The sequence below is a fragment of the Hypomesus nipponensis genome, chromosome 18 (genome assembly GCF_054491055.1).
Source record: "Hypomesus nipponensis isolate SF chromosome 18, ASM5449105v1, whole genome shotgun sequence".
Taxonomy (NCBI): Eukaryota; Metazoa; Chordata; class Actinopteri; order Osmeriformes; family Osmeridae; genus Hypomesus; species Hypomesus nipponensis.
In genome coordinates, this window is record NC_140378.1 from 20,090,647 (window position 1) to 20,103,232 (window position 12,586).

Below are 12,586 nucleotides of genomic sequence, written 5' to 3' on the forward strand. Positions count from 1 at the left end.
TCCCTCCATCTCTCCCTCCCTCCTTACCCCTCTCTCCATCCCTTCCTCCCTCCATCTCTCCCTCCCTCCTTACCCCTCTCTCCATCCCTTCCTCCCTCCATCTCTCCCTCCCTCCTTACCCCTCTCTCCATCCCTTCCTCCCTCCATCTCTCCCTCCCTCCTTACCCCTCTCTCCATCCCTTCCTCCCTCCATCTCTCCCTCCTTACCCCTCTCTCCATCCCTTCCTCCCTCCATCTCTCATCATCATGTTCCGATCACAAACTGTTTGTATTTTTCTTCGACTTCTGTTTCTCCAGTTTGATCCATTGTACATTGATTACATGCATTGTCTGTAGTATATAATATTTTTGGGAGAAATCACAAAATAAAGGCTGTAAATAATGATATAAAGATCCTCAAATGTGTCTTTTGTCTGTTTGTACACAGCCACGTCATAAATCTGAATTATTTTACATAACTGGCAGGACAGTTAAACAAAACTTAGTTCAGCTCAGTGGCAGAGATGGCAAAAGTACACACATCCTTCACTCAAATACAAGTCAGATACTGGTGTTTAAAAAGACTGGTTGAAGTGCTGACTGCACTTTTTCACTGAAGTTCAAGAATTATGGGCTGTGACACGTACCGAAGTCAAGTAAAGAGGAAAGGGGAGGAGAACAAAGGATCCTAAAGTAGAGTACAGTAGAGTCCTCATCAAGTACTCAACCTTTCAAAAAATTAACACAATTGGAAATTATTTTAGTTTTAAACTTTTTTGAAACTTTATTTAAAAAAAGGTTTACTTTCAAAACGTTCTCACACACATGACAGAGTAGAGTAAAGCAAAGCAGAGTACATATAGTACAGTAGAGTCCTCATGAAGTACTCATCAATGATGAAAACCTTTTTTTTTTTTACTTAAAAAAAAGAATCTTCCACCCTTTCTGAACCTTTTTTTGGTGAATCTTTTTTTCAACCTTTTGAGAAAAGTATTTTTTGATAGCAGTTGAAATGAGTTCAAAGCAGAGGAGAATATTTGTATTCAAAATATTAAAACATTTATATTTTTTCGACATTTCAAAGTTTTTTTCTAATTTGTACATATTAGACATTAACATGTGGTAAAAGTGCTTAACAAAATCAATTCAAATTGAAGTACAAAAAATCAACAAGAAAAAACACAATATTACTCCTGTCAAGTTATTCAAGTAAACATTAATGAAGCAACCATGCTGAAACAAATATATGCTATAGAAAAGTTACCATTAACAGTTATTCCAGCTAATATAACAACAAGAACAGATAAGCAGTGATTAATACTCAATGATGGATATAATGTTGCTGATATTAAAGTAATCCTGGTGGAACTGGGGGGTATTCCAGGTAGCGGGTTTAGTGAAAACTTGGAGTTGTTTAACCCTGAAAAGAGGCATACTCCCAGTTCCGCGTTCCAGAAAGAGAGGTAACAAAACCTTTTGGTAAGTTTCCATGGTAACTTACTCCGTGAAACTAACCTGCTCGCTAGCAGGTTTTCCATGCCAAACTCTACGTTTCTACCGATCCCCTCCCACTTTATGAGCCCGATAGCTATGGCAGACACGGCATATCATTTCCTGGTTCAGCCGAGCGATCTCGAACAAAATTTAATTTGCTTAGTTATACGCTGGGAGACGATTTTAAGATTGCGATTTGATGTGATTTAATTCCCTGATGAATACCTAAGTTAACGTTACCGTTTCCCGTCACAATCTGTAATTTATTTTAGCAACATTCTCAGCCCTTGGGCCTTTGTCGCTAGTGTTACTTGCCGTGGACATGCACTCAGAATTGACCAAATGTTTTTGGGCACTGAAATAAATACAAATAATTAGGATTCCTCCGTAAGGAGGAAACCTATTGTTATTGGTGGTTTTATTATTTGTAATTCTTGTACCATGGGAGTCAATGGCAGCCCCTAGACCCCATCGACAACTTTTTGTGAAATTTGGCACACTCATTAAGGACAGTTTCTTCTATACCTACACCAAGTTTCATGTCTCCCATTAGACCACTCTAGCGCCACCAATGGGTCAAAGTTGGACTTGTGTTTACACACGCAACTTTTGAACCGTATGACTCATTTTCAAAAATGAGGTACCATTGGATTCCCTGGATCAAGCCGAGTTCAACGCACACCATGGCGTTAATTTCCGGTTATATAGATTTCCCGCCATTTCCGGTTTTATCAAAAACCTTTGAAAGCCTACTCCTCCTACAATTTTTGTCATATCTTCTTCAAAATCACCAGAGATGATCTTCAGACCAAGCCTCACAAAAGTTATCAAAGGAATTTTGATCCTCATAACCGTCTGTCCGGTACAGCCAATCAAATTCATCAGAAAAGCCGCAAAACAGGATGTGAAGTCATGTCTCAGCAAATCTTTGAGATATCAACACTAAACTTGGTAGATCGGAGGAAGACACTACAACATGTTACCATGTGCAAAGGCAAATTCATATCTCAAAAAATGATTGATATAAAGCAAATTGAACTTATCGCTAACGCTAAAATTATGCTTTACACATCAGCCATTCAAAAACTGATACTCTGATTCAATCACAAGTTCATATGAAAACTCTTGAGAATGTTCATAACACAAATCTGTGAAAAAGTTGACTGTAAGATGAAAGGTCGATTTTTGGTGAATATTTGAAACATGCTTGCTTGGCTAATTTCTAGGCAAATTTCCAATGAATGTCTCCCTTGCTCCTCCCCGCGCGTGCTCCAAAATCTCACACACACTCAGCCTTCCCTTGACACACGCGCGGCCAAGACGCACACGCAACATTTCAGGAGAGTGTGGGCTGACCAAGCCCCCACTCATTCCTTGGTCTTTAGCAAAGGCCCATGTGGCTCTTGATGGTATTGCATTTCCGATTTTGTATGCAATGGTAAAAAGGTCTCAAATCCTGAAACATTGATAGTGTAGGCCGAGAAACACTTTAACAAAAGCCCATGTGGATCTTGTTGGTATTGCATTTCCGATTTTGTATGCAATGGTAAAAAGTTATAAAAATCCTGAAACATTGATAGTATAGACCAAGAGTAACTACCACACCACAAATGGCCCACCATTACCCATAGGTGGCGCTACAGGCCACGCCAAAAAGCACAAATATACAAGGCTTTCTGGAATGGATAGGCTCACCAAGCCCCCTCCCTTCACTTATTGGCTTGAAAAAAAGGCCCATGTGGCTCTTGATGGTATTGCATTTCCGATTTTGTATGCAATGGTAAAAAGGTCTCAAAATCCTGAAACATAGATAGTATAGGCAAAGAAACACTTTAACAAAAAGCCCATGTGGATCTTGTTGGTATTGCTTTTCCGATTTTGTATACAATGGTAAAAAGTTATAAAAATCCTGAAACATTGATAGTATAGACCAAGAGTAACTACCACACCACAAATGGCCCACTATTACCCATAGGTCTTCCCTTGACACACGCGCGGGCTTGGCAAGACGCACACGCAACATTTCAGGAGAGTGTTCCTTGGTCTTTTGCAAAGGCCATGTGGATCTTGATGGTATTGCATTTCAGATTTTGTTTGCCATGGTAAAAAGTTATCCAAATCCTGAAACATTGATAGTAAAGGCCAAGAGTAACAACAACACTTTAACAAAAGCCCATGTGGATCTTGTTGGTATTGCATTTCCGATTTTGTATGCAATGGTAAAAAGTTAAAAACATCCTGAAACATTGATAGTATAGGCCAAGAGTAACTACCACACCACAAATGGCCCACCATTACCAATAGGTGTCGCTACAGGCCACGCCCTAAAGCACAAAGCACTTCACTTCTTGTGAAGATTAAAGCGCTTCACTTCTTGGCTTGAAATAAAGGCTCTTGTGGATGTTGATGTTATTGCATTTCAGATTTGGTATCCCATTGGAAATTCTGCAGCATTGATTTTTCTATACAGTTACAATTTGTCAAGAATATACATTTTTCAATGGTTCGCAATGCTTTACACGTAAGCCAGTCAAACAAGTTCATATGAAGACTCTTGAGAATGTTTAGTACACAAATCTGAGAAAAAGTTGACTCTAAGATGAAAGGTCGATTTTTGGTGAATCTTTGAAACATGCATGCTTGGCTAATTTCTAGGGAAATTTACAATGAAATGTGTCCCCTGCTCCTCCCCGCGCATGCTCCAAATTCTCAGACACTCATTCTTCCCTTGACACGCGCGGGCTTGGCAAGACACACACGCAACATATCAGGACTGTGTGGGCTGACCAAGCCCCCACTCATTCCTTGAATATCAGCATAGGCCCTTGAGGACCTTGGTGTCATTGCATTTCCTACTTTGTATGCAATAGTAAAAAGGTCTCCAAATCCTGACACATTGACAGTACAGGCCAAGAGTAACTACCACACTTTACCCAAAGCCCATGTGGATCCTGTTGGTATTGCATTTCCGATTTTATATGCAATGGTAAAAAGTTTTTAAAATCCTGAAACATTAATAGTATAGGCCAAGAGTAACTACCACACCACAAATGGTCCACCATTACCCATAGGTGGCGCTACAGGCCACGCCTTAATGCATAAAGATACAAGGCTTTCTGGAATGGATAAGCTCACCAAGCCCCCTTCCTTCACTTACTGGCTTGAAATAAAGGCCCTTGTGGATCTTGATGGTATTGCATTTCAGATTTGGTATGCCATTGGTAATTCTGCAGCATACATTTTTCTATACAGTTACAATTTGTCAAAAATAAACATTTTTCAATGGTTTGCAGTGTTTGGAGGAATCCGCCATTACTGCTTGCAGTTATATTTAGGATTCCTCCGTAAGGAGGAAACCTATTGTTATTGGTGGTTTTATTATTAGGATTCCTCCGTAAGGAGGAAACCTATTGTTATTGGTGGTTTTATTATTTGTAATTCTTGTACCATGGGAGTCAATGGCAGCCCCTAGACCCCATCGACAACTTTTTGTGAAATTTGGCACACTCATTAAGGACAGTTTCTTCTATACCTACACCAAGTTTCATGTCTCCCATTAGACCACTCTAGCGCCACCAATGGGTCAAAGTTGGACTTGTGTTTACACACGCAACTTTTGAACCGTATGACTCATTTTCAAAAATGAGGTACTATTGGATTCCCTGGATCAAGCCGAGTTCAACGCACACCATGGCGTTAATTTCCGGTTATATAGATTTCCCGCCATTTCCGGTTTTATCAAAAACCTTTGAAAGCCTACTCCTCCTACAATTTTTGTCATATCTTCTTCAAAATCACCAGAGATGATCTTCAGACCAAGCCTCACAAAAGTTATCAAAGGAATTTTGATCCTCATAACCGTCTGTCCGGTACAGCCAATCAAATTCATCAGAAAAGCCGCCAAACAGGATGTGAAGTCATGTCTCAGCAAATCTTTGAGATATCAACACTAAACTTGGTAGATCGGAGGAAGACACTACAACATGTTACCATGTGCAAAGGCAAATTCATATCTCAAAAAATGATTGATATAAAGCAAATTGAACTTATCGCTAACGCTAAAATTATGCTTTACACATCAGCCATTCAAAAACTGATACTCTGATTCAATCACAAGTTCATATGAAAACTCTTGAGAATGTTCATAACACAAATCTGTGAAAAAGTTGACTGTAAGATGAAAGGTCGATTTTTGGTGAATATTTGAAACATGCTTGCTTGGCTAATTTCTAGGCAAATTTCCAATGAATGTCTCCCTTGCTCCTCCCCGCGCGTGCTCCAAAATCTCACACACACTCAGCCTTCCCTTGACACACGCGCGGCCAAGACGCACACGCAACATTTCAGGAGAGTGGGGGCTTGGTCAGCCCCCACTCATTCCTTGGTCTTTAGCAAAGGCCCATGTGGCTCTTGATGGTATTGCATTTCCGATTTTGTATGCAATGGTAAAAAGGTCTCAAATCCTGAAACATTGATAGTGTAGGCCGAGAAACACTTTAACAAAAGCCCATGTGGATCTTGTTGGTATTGCATTTCCGATTTTGTATGCAATGGTAAAAAGTTATAAAAATCCTGAAACATTGATAGTATAGACCAAGAGTAACTACCACACCACAAATGGCCCACCATTACCCATAGGTGGCGCTACAGGCCACGCCAAAAAGCACAAATATACAAGGCTTTCTGGAATGGATAGGCTCACCAAGCCCCCTCCCTTCACTTATTGGCTTGAAAAAAAGGCCCATGTGGCTCTTGATGGTATTGCATTTCCGATTTTGTATACAATGGTAAAAAGGTCTCAAAATCCTGAAACATAGATAGTATAGGCAAAGAAACACTTTAACAAAAAGCCCATGTGGATCTTGTTGGTATTGCTTTTCCGATTTTGTATACAATGGTAAAAAGTTATAAAAATCCTGAAACATTGATAGTATAGACCAAGAGTAACTACCACACCACAAATGGCCCACTATTACCCATAGGTCTTCCCTTGACACACGCGCGGGCTTGGCAAGACGCACACGCAACATTTCAGGAGAGTGTTCCTTGGTCTTTTGCAAAGGCCATGTGGATCTTGATGGTATTGCATTTCAGATTTTGTTTGCCATGGTAAAAAGTTCTCCAAATCCTGAAACATTGATAGTAAAGGCCAAGAGTAACAACAACACTTTAACAAAAGCCCATGTGGATCTTGTTGGTATTGCATTTCCAATTTTGTATGCAATGGTAAAAAGTTAAAAACATCCTGAAACATTGATAGTATAGGCCAAGAGTAACTACCACACCACAAATGGCCCACCATTACCAATAGGTGTCGCTACAGGCCACGCCCTAAAGCACAAAGCACTTCACTTCTTGTGAAGATTAAAGCGCTTCACTTCTTGGCTTGAAATAAAGGCCCTTGTGGATCTTGATGTTATTGCATTTCAGATTTGGTATCCCATTGGAAATTCTGCAGCATTGATTTTTCTATACAGTTACAATTTGTCAAGAATATACATTTTTCAATGGTTCGCAATGCTTTACACGTAAGCCAGTCAAACAAGTTCATATGAAGACTCTTGAGAATGTTTAGTACACAAATCTGAGAAAAAGTTGACTCTAAGATGAAAGGTCGATTTTTGGTGAATCTTTGAAACATGCATGCTTGGCTAATTTCTAGGGAAATTTACAATGAAATGTGTCCCCTGCTCCTCCCCGCGCATGCTCCAAATTCTCAGACACTCATTCTTCCCTTGACACGCGCGGGCTTGGCAAGACACACACGCAACATATCAGGACTGTGTGGGCTGACCAAGCCCCCACTCATTCCTTGAATATCAGCATAGGCCCTTGAGGACCTTGGTGTCATTGCATTTCCTACTTTGTATGCAATAGTAAAAAGGTCTCCAAATCCTGACACATTGACAGTACAGGCCAAGAGTAACTACCACACTTTACCCAAAGCCCATGTGGATCCTGTTGGTATTGCATTTCCGATTTTATATGCAATGGTAAAAAGTTTTTAAAATCCTGAAACATTAATAGTATAGGCCAAGAGTAACTACCACACCACAAATGGCCCACCATTACCCATAGGTGGCGCTACAGGCCACGCCTTAATGCATAAAGATACAAGGCTTTCTGGAATGGATAAGCTCACCAAGCCCCCTTCCTTCACTTACTGGCTTGAAATAAAGGCCCTTGTGGATCTTGATGGTATTGCATTTCAGATTTGGTATGCCATTGGTAATTCTGCAGCATACATTTTTCTATACAGTTACAATTTGTCAAAAATAAACATTTTTCAATGGTTCGCAGTGTTTGGAGGAATCCGCCATTACTGCTTGCAGTTATATTTTGTAATTCTTGTACCATGGGAGTCAATGGCAGCCCCTAGACCCCATCGACAACTTTTTGTGAAATTTGGCACACTCATTAAGGACAGTTTCTTCTATACCTACACCAAGTTTCATGTCTCCCATTAGACCACTCTAGCGCCACCAATGGGTCAAAGTTGGACTTGTGTTTACACACGCAACTTTTGAACCGTATGACTCATTTTCAAAAATGAGGTACCATTGGATTCCCTGGATCAAGCCGAGTTCAACGCACACCATGTCGTTAATTTCCGGTTATATAGATTTCCCGCCATTTCCGGTTTTATCAAAAACCTTTGAAAGCCTACTCCTCCTACAATTTTTGTCATATCTTCTTCAAAATCACCAGAGATGATCTTCAGACCAAGCCTCACAAAAGTTATCAAAGGAATTTTGATCCTCATAACCGTCTGTCCGGTACAGCCAATCAAATTCATCAGAAAAGCCGCCAAACAGGATGTGAAGTCATGTCTCAGCAAATCTTTGAGATATCAACACTAAACTTGGTAGATCGGAGGAAGACACTACAACATGTTACCATGTGCAAAGGCAAATTCATATCTCAAAAAATGATTGATATAAAGCAAATTGAACTTATCGCTAACGCTAAAATTATGCTTTACACATCAGCCATTCAAAAACTGATACTCTGATTCAATCACAAGTTCATATGAAAACTCTTGAGAATGTTCATAACACAAATCTGTGAAAAAGTTGACTGTAAGATGAAAGGTCGATTTTTGGTGAATATTTGAAACATGCTTGCTTGGCTAATTTCTAGGCAAATTTCCAATGAATGTCTCCCTTGCTCCTCCCCGCGCGTGCTCCAAAATCTCACACACACTCAGCCTTCCCTTGACACACGCGCGGCCAAGACGCACACGCAACATTTCAGGAGAGTGTGGGCTGACCAAGCCCCCACTCATTCCTTGGTCTTTAGCAAAGGCCCATGTGGCTCTTGATGGTATTGCATTTCCGATTTTGTATGCAATGGTAAAAAGGTCTCAAATCCTGAAACATTGATAGTGTAGGCCGAGAAACACTTTAACAAAAGCCCATGTGGATCTTGTTGGTATTGCATTTCCGATTTTGTATGCAATGGTAAAAAGTTATAAAAATCCTGAAACATTGATAGTATAGACCAAGAGTAACTACCACACCACAAATGGCCCACCATTACCCATAGGTGGCGCTACAGGCCACGCCCAAAAGCACAAAGATACAAGGCTTTCTGGAATGGATAGGCTCAACAAGCCCCCTCCCTTCACTTATTGGCTTGAAAAAAAGGCCCATGTGGATCTTGATGGTATTGCATTTCCGATTTTGTATGCAATGGTAAAAAGGTCTCAAAATCCTGAAACATAGATAGTATAGGCAAAGAAACACTTTAACAAAAAGCCCATGTGGATCTTGTTGGTATTGCTTTTCCGATTTTGTATACAATGGTAAAAAGTTATAACAATCCTGAAACATTGATAGTATAGACCAAGAGTTAGGCCGAATCCCAATACTCCCCCTTACCCCTTCCCCTTCGTTTTGCGCGTTCCCGTGAGAGCTAGTGGTGTCCCAATACTCTTTTTGAGCTAGGGGAAGGGCTAAGACTAAGGGGTATACACCCCTTAAAACCAAGTGAGGTCGGGAGCTTACTTGAAACCGAGGGCTATGTAAAAACTGCGCGACCGGCAACAAAGGCGGCCAGATCATCCAGAGAGTCCGCTAAATATAATATTTTCGGCTTAATTAATTGATAAAAAATTATGACAGTCATGTTTTGTGTTATTTACAGTCATGAACATTTATATTTGCAACCATTTTCCTAATTGAAACGTTTCTAAAAATCGCTAGTTTGGTACGCTAATATTACAGTGCTGAATTGCACAACAGTCCCGCATTTCTTTGACTAGCATGTCTACAGTTTAAAGTAAACTCCATTAGCAGCGAATTTTGTTTAAATCAGTGCATAACACTACTTGCTTTGGAGGTATCGATACGTGCTAGATGACGTACCTGTAACCAAGTGCTGTCCCATTTCTTAGGGCTATGTAGCCCTTACCCCTTAGTTTCGAGGGCCAAGGGCTAGGGGTAAATTAAGGGTAAGGGGAAGGGGTAAGGGGGAGTATTGGGATTCGGCCTAACTACCACACCACAAATGGCCCACTATTACCCATAGGTCTTCCCTTGACACACGCGCGGGCTTGGCAAGACGCACACGCAACATTTCAGGACAGTGTGGGCTTACCAAGCCCCCACTCATTCCTTGGTCTTTTGCAAAGGCCTTGTGGATCTTGATGGTATTGCATTTCAGATTTTGTTTGCCATGGTAAAAAGTTCTCCAAATCCTGAAACATTGATAGTAAAGGCCAACAGTAACAACAACACTTTAACAAAAGCCCATGTGGATCTTGTTGGTATTGCATTTCCGATTTTGTATGCAATGGTAAAAAGTTAAAAACATCCTGAAACATTGATAGTATAGGCCAAGAGTAACTACCAAACCACAAATGGCCCACCATTACCAATAGGTGTCGCTACAGGCCACGCCCTAAAGCACAAAGCACTTCACTTCTTGTGAAGATTAAAGCACTTCAGTTCTTGGCTTGAAATAAAGGCCCTTGTGGATCTTGATGTTATTGCATTTCAGATTTGGTATCCCATTGGAAATTCTGCAGCATTGATTTTTCTATACAGTTACAATTTGTCAAGAATATACATTTTTCAATGGTTCGCAATGCTTTACATGTAAGCCAGTCAAACAAGTTCATATGAAGACTCTTGAGAATGTTTAGTACACAAATCTGAGAAAAAGTTGACTCTAAGATGAAAGGTCGATTTTTGGTGAATCTTTGAAACATGCATGCTTGGCTAATTTCTAGGGAAATGTATAATAAAATGTGTCCCCTGCTCCTCCCCGCGCATGCTCCAATTTCTCACACACGCATTCTTCCCTTGACACGCGCGGGCTTGGCAAGACATACACGCAACATATCAGGACTGTGTGGGCTGACCAAGCCCCCACTCATTCCTTGAATATCAGCATAGGCCCTTGAGGACCTTGGTGTCATTGCATTTCCTACTTTGTATGCAATAGTAAAAAGGTCTCAAAATCCTGACACATTGACAGTACAGGCCAAGAGTAACTACCACACTTTACCCAAAGCCCATGTGGATCCTGTTGGTATTGCATTTTCGATTTTATATGCCATGGTAAAAAGTTTTTAAAATCCTGAAACATTAATAGTATAGGCCAAGAGTAACTACCACACCACAAATGGCCCACCATTAGCCATAGGTGGCGCTACAGGCCACGCCTTAATGCATAAAGATACAAGGCTTTCTGGAATGGATAAGCTCACCAAGCCCCCTTCCTTCACTTACTGGCTTGAAATAAAGGCCCTTGTGGAACTTGATGGTATTGCATTTCAGATTTGGTATGCCATTGGTAATTCTGCAGCATACATTTTTCTATACAGTTACAATTTGTCAAGAATAAACATTTTTCAATGGTTCGCAGTGTTTGGAGGAATCCGCCATTACTGCTTGCAGTTATATTTGAAATTGTATTTGGTCTTCTTCATTGCCTACAAATAGAAATCACAATGAGTAGCCTAGCCTATTTATATTGGCTATTGTTCCTACAATTTACATGATTCACATGATTCCTACAATTTACATGATTCACATGATTCCTACAATTTACATGATGTACCATCCTGAAACTGGTGTTTCAGCAAATCTATTTCAACATTGTTGGGGGTCAATATTGGCCAAACAACCTAAACTAATTCCCCTATGATTTGAAGGAAGATGGGAAACTGAACAGTGTATTAATATTAACCAAATAATGCTAATACCAATGGAATTACAGCCATTTGACTATTTTGATTGTTGGGTTAAATCAGAGCAAGAATGGTTAAATTAAGGTTAAATAATTGTTATCATATTGCAAATGAATTATATCAATGAAGGTTAACTCTTATGCCTACTCTACCATGATTATTGTAAACCAGAGATAGAAAGCAAGAGTGAGGAAGGACTAGGACAAGCTAGAGCTGAGGAGAACGTCTTGATCAGTAATCCACAGAACAATGCTTCACAATTCCTTAAGAACAACTACACCAGAATCTTGACCCTTACTTATCAACATGACTAGGAATGCTACAGTAAGTTACACAATGAGATGTAAGAGCCATCAAGTTCAGACTGCCTTACAAGATCAGCCTTTATTCTTCTGCCCTAAATACACCCTCTCTTGGTCAAAATAGAAATTCAGCAAATTCAACTATTAATATTAATGTAAGTTATTGTTCCTACAATTAACATCACCTGTGACCATGCATCCTCTCGTAACTGGTGTTCAAGTAAATCTTTTTCGAGATTAGCCTTTATTATTCTACCCTAAGTAGGCCTACACCATCTCTTGGTCAGTTTTTGGCACCGAGGTACAGTTTGTGCAACTAATTTACTTGTAACATGAGATTACATTAGCTACATTTCACTGTTCCACATGCAACATTCACCTGCCATTAAATGACCATCTCACTGTATACTCTGACAGCATGCCCTGTTGTCAGAATGTGCAAATCGTTTTTATATTCATTATTCTCATAATGTCAGTGTAACTGACAATTACAAAAAAAGCCTGTAAATAAAAGTAGGGGGAGAGAGAACTACCAGTAGTTACCATACATAATCCTCTGCATCCATTTCTGCAGCAGCAGTCATTAATGTCTCTTCGTCATCTTAATCATCATCAT

At 40.0% G+C, this 12,586-nt stretch overlaps 1 protein-coding gene across 7 annotated transcripts in view; it reads right to left on the reverse strand.

Annotated features, from left to right (window-relative positions):
* Positions 1–797: 797 nt before the first annotated feature.
* The window catches only part of LOC146252634 (scavenger receptor cysteine-rich type 1 protein M130-like), a 38,559-nt gene continuing 26,770 nt past the window's right edge, over positions 798–12,586 (reverse strand). For 6 of the 7 annotated variants that reach the window (XM_084680757.1, XM_084680756.1, XM_084680759.1 and 3 more), the window contains one exon: positions 798–957. The gene's annotated coding sequence lies outside the window, so the exon portion shown is untranslated. Of the gene's footprint in view, positions 958–985; positions 1,071–12,586 lie in introns of those variants that run through there. The other variant, XM_084680758.1, reaches the window with a different exon arrangement.